The sequence below is a fragment of the Palaemon carinicauda genome, chromosome 3 (genome assembly GCF_036898095.1).
Source record: "Palaemon carinicauda isolate YSFRI2023 chromosome 3, ASM3689809v2, whole genome shotgun sequence".
Taxonomy (NCBI): domain Eukaryota; kingdom Metazoa; phylum Arthropoda; class Malacostraca; order Decapoda; family Palaemonidae; genus Palaemon; species Palaemon carinicauda.
The window spans coordinates 74,968,149-74,973,148 of NC_090727.1; the positions used below are offsets into that span (position 1 = coordinate 74,968,149).

Sequence of the window (5,000 nt, forward strand, 5' to 3'; positions counted from 1 at the left end):
ACCAATGATCAGTGACGTCACTGCCAGACTAAAGGTTAATTAGGGTAGGTGACGTCACACGTTCGATTATCCTTACAGGTAAATCTATAATGGGGCTCTCGTAGAGTACATTCGTTGACTCCTGCAGTGTATTTATAAATACTTCCTCACCCACACTTATGTTGTAAAAAACGAGAGAAGAGTCACAGTAAGTGGAAAAGCTATTTGATTGGTGTCTAGGTGAGATGAGAAGGCCCTGGGTACATATCTAATCATAATCATCATTAATGCTAAAATGAAATAGGCTAATTTAGGTCAATACAAGTCCATTTATCTACAGCTCCATATATATATATATATATATATATATATATATATATATATATATATATATATATATATATATATATATATATATATATATATATACATATATATATATATATATAAATATATATATATATATATACATATATATATATATATATAAATATATATATATATATATATATATATATATATATATATATATATATATATATATGTATATATATATATATATATATATATATATATATATATATATATATATATATATATATATATATATATATATATATATATGTATACATACAGCCATATATAAACACATACACACACATATATATAATTTATATATATATATATATATATATATATATATATATATATATATATATATATATATACTATATACTTCTATATGTGTGTGTCAGTATCAGGTTGAGAAGGATTTGGGTGCATTTCTAATCTGAATTTTGATTGATAAACTCAAAAAGCCAGACTTAGATTAACGCACGTCCATTTATCTATACTCACATATTCTAACATGTAAGAAAAAAGCAATGGATATGATCACGACATATAATGAGAATGTCAGATAATATATGGACTTTAAGAATAACAGAATGGGTCCCTTGAGGTTGCAAAAGCAGGGGATGGGAGAGAAGACGATGGATTGACGAAATAAATTTACGGGTATAGAGGCATAGAAAGACCATAAAAAGACGCGAGTGGAAGGACATGTCTGAGGCCCTTGTCCTGCAGTGGACAAGTAACGGCTGATGATGATGACATACAAATACATATGCATGCAAAAGACACGCGATAAAGCACGTGCACAAAACAGGTTTGGTGTACTCGATTTATATTTTCAAGAAAAAAAAAAAAAAACGTTTCTCCTGAATACGTGACTTACAGAGACTTTTCATTTCTAAATATAACTGAAAAAAATATGAAATTCCTAAAGGATTGATGGCGGTTTGGACTCTAAGAACACTGACTTTTGTTTTTATATTTGACCCAATTCTGAGTAGAAAAAAAGATTCTTCGTATATTTCTATCTAATATATGATTATTTAGAAAAAGGAAAAAAAAGAAAGAAAAAAAAGAGGTAAATGCATTGCACCATTTATACCACGATTTTTACTGTTTTAAAAACGGATATATTGACGTAAAGGAGTGACATTACGGTCACCATCCCATAAAAGAAAACAAAGCAAGTTAAAATTACGGTCGCCTGTATTTTGCTGAATTACGACTAAGAACAGTATATTTTTTAAGGAGAATTTCCTATTAGAATTACTGGGTTTTTAACAATGTAGTTAATTTCATACACCTTTAGGGTTGTTGTGGCCTGATTGGTAACGTCCCTGCCTGGTGTTTGCCAGACGGGGGTTCGAGTCCCTCTCAGACTCGTTAGTACCTTTAGTGTCTGCAACCTTACCATCCTTGTGAGCTAAGGTTTGGGGGAGCCTATACGTCTATCTGCTGAGTCATCAGTAGCCATTGCTTGGCCCTCCCTGGTCCTAGCTTGGATGGAGAGGGGCTTGGCTGCTGATCATATAATATATAGTCAGTCTCTAGGGCATTGTCCTGCTTCCTAGGGCAATGTCACTGTCCCTTGCTTATGCCATTCATGAGTGGCCTTTAGACCTTTAAACCCACATTTCACTGCACTCATACGAAACTAAAAAATAACAAGTTCCTGTGAAAGTATGTTGGCAGAAATTACACTACAATTTTGGCCTGACAAAGAATCCAAAACGATTAAAAAAAATCATAAAAATTAATATTAAACATTTCGCCAATCTTATCATAACTTTATTACATCAAAACACAAGTACAGTTGCCTTCATTAATTCCCGTCCACTTCATGGGAAGCTAAAGAGACATCAGTGTAGGGGAATTAATGAAGACAACTGTACCAAGGTTTCTTAAGCAATGTAATTTGCAACGAATTACACTGTTCAATCAATAAACGTTTTCTTTAATTATTCTTTGTAATTTCCCATCAACAGGTTTACAAAGTTTTTGCCATTATTTCAAAAATGATTAATGTAAATATTACATAATTTATTTCTCAATTCATTATTGGGTCATATAAATCCCTAAAATGTCAGGAGGAAAAGGATTTGTTAGTGAGGTATAACTATCAAGCCTTTGGGCCTGGTGCAATGATCTTAAATTATTATCAATACATGAAATACACACTCTCTCTCTCTCTCTCTCTCTCTCTCTCTCTCTCTCTCTCTCTCTCTCTCTCTCTCTCTCTCTCTCAATATATACATACATATATATATATATATATATATATATATATATATATATATATATATATATATATATATATACATATTATATTATGTTATTATATATATATATATATATATATATATATATATATATATATATATATATATATATATATATATATATATATATATATATATATATATATACGGCTTTCTTCCTTTTTTCACACAAATACATACATACTTACATACATATATACACACAGACATCTATATATACATATATATATTTAGGTATATATATATATATATATATATATATATATATATATATATATATATATATATATACTTTATATATGGCTTTCTTCCTTTTTCACACAAATAAATACATACATACATGTGGCAACATCGCATAGTTACATGGCAGAGTTGCATAATTATGTGGCAAGAGCTTTCACACTAGAAGGAAAGGTGTGGTTGACGTGGCAGGCTAGCATAGCTACGTGGCAGCGTTGCATAGTTATGTGGCAGGCTAGCATAGCTACGTGGCAGCGTTACATAGTTACGTGGCAAGAGCTTTTACACTAGAAGGAAAGGTGCGGTTGACGTGGCATACTCGCATAGTTACATGGCAGCGTTGCATAGATACGTGGCAACCTCGCATAGTTACGTGGTAGCGTTGCATAGTTACGTGGCAAGAGCTTTCACACTAGAAGGAAAGGCGTGGTCGACGTGGCAACCTCGCATAGTTACGTGGTAGCGTTGCATAGTTACGCGGCAAGAGCTTTCACACTAGAAGGAAAGGTGTAGTTGACGTGGCAACCTCGCATAGTTACGTGGCAGCGTTGCATAGTTACATGGCAAGAGCTTTCACACTAGAATGAAAGGTGTGGCTGGCCTGGCAACCTCGCATAGATACGTGGCAACGTTGCATTGTTGGATCGTCCCCAGCTAGTATCAAGAGCTTGAGAGTCTCGTCTAGGTATGGGTACTGCTCCTCAAGTTCTGATGTTGAAACTGCTCACATCACTTCTTTTCCATGCACGACCAGCATAACTCAAAACTTAGAAAGCACACACGAATGTCATTGCCTTGTTCCTCTTACAACTTTTCTCATTTCTTTTCCTCACCAGCGTATCAAGGACCTCGAGATACGAAGAGCATTCTTAATGATGGCGTTTTCTCCAGTCCCCAGAGCACTTTATCAAGCCAAACTTCTCCCTTAAAATGATACATGCCTCACGTATTTTACATTCACTACACATCCACTCCATTCCAACATTTCAAACCAGAATAGTAGAATAGAATTACCCCAGGATACGATGACCACCTTCCCCAAGCTTGAGAGATTAAGATTTAATTTATCTTACTCGATACTAAATAAAGCTTCTTGAATTAAAGGAAGATTACTATTAAATAAAATTTAATCCGTAACATATTATCTAATGGTGTATATTCCTTTCCTGTTTTAATCGTAATATATATATATATATATATATATATATATATATATATATATATATATATATATATATATATATATATATATATATATATATATATATATACTTGTGTACACCACCCGTCAAAAATGTCTAAATACTTAATAGGCACACAGGCAGATCCAACCCTTCTCATCCCCCTCTCCCTTTCCTAACTACAACACGGCAGTTTGGGCAATTTGTGGGAGATTGTGGTTTCCGAGTGGTTGCCCCTTAGCGCGACAGGAAAGATTATATATATATATATATATATATATATATATATATATATATATATATATATATATATATACAGTATATACAGTATATATATAAATATATATATACATATATATACATACATATATAAATATATATATATATATATATATATATATATATATATATATATATATATATATATATATATATATATATATATATATATATATAGAGAGAGAGAGAGAGAGAGAGAGAGAGAGAGAGAGAGAGAGAGTAGCTCATTATTATACAAGGGATATATATACATATTTATATATATACATATATATATACACACACACACACATATATACACATATATATATATATATATATATATATATATATATATATATATATATATATATATATATATATACTGTATAAATATGTATATATGTGTATATATATATATATATATATATATATATATATATATATATATATATATATATATATATATATACAGTATATAGAGACATACATATAAAAGATCATACGAGCATTTTTCCAAAAGAGCTTCTTGGAAAAATAACTCGTTCGCATGATCTCATCACATTGTTTTTCAGTGTTTAACACGATCCCACGCTCCTCTAATAAAGACTATATACGTCAATGTTGTAGCGTCTCCGGGGTAACTCGAGATATCGGTCACTCCATTTACAACAAATATTAACTTTACGTCGTTATAATTCCTTGTTCG

The 5,000-nt window shown here is 31.1% G+C and overlaps 1 protein-coding gene across 1 annotated transcript in view; it reads right to left on the minus strand.

Moving 5' to 3' along the window:
- LOC137632407 (opioid-binding protein/cell adhesion molecule homolog) overlaps positions 1 to 5,000 on the minus strand; it is a 49,581-nt gene that overhangs the window by 41,570 nt on the left and 3,011 nt on the right. The gene's annotated exons all lie outside the window — the stretch shown is intronic.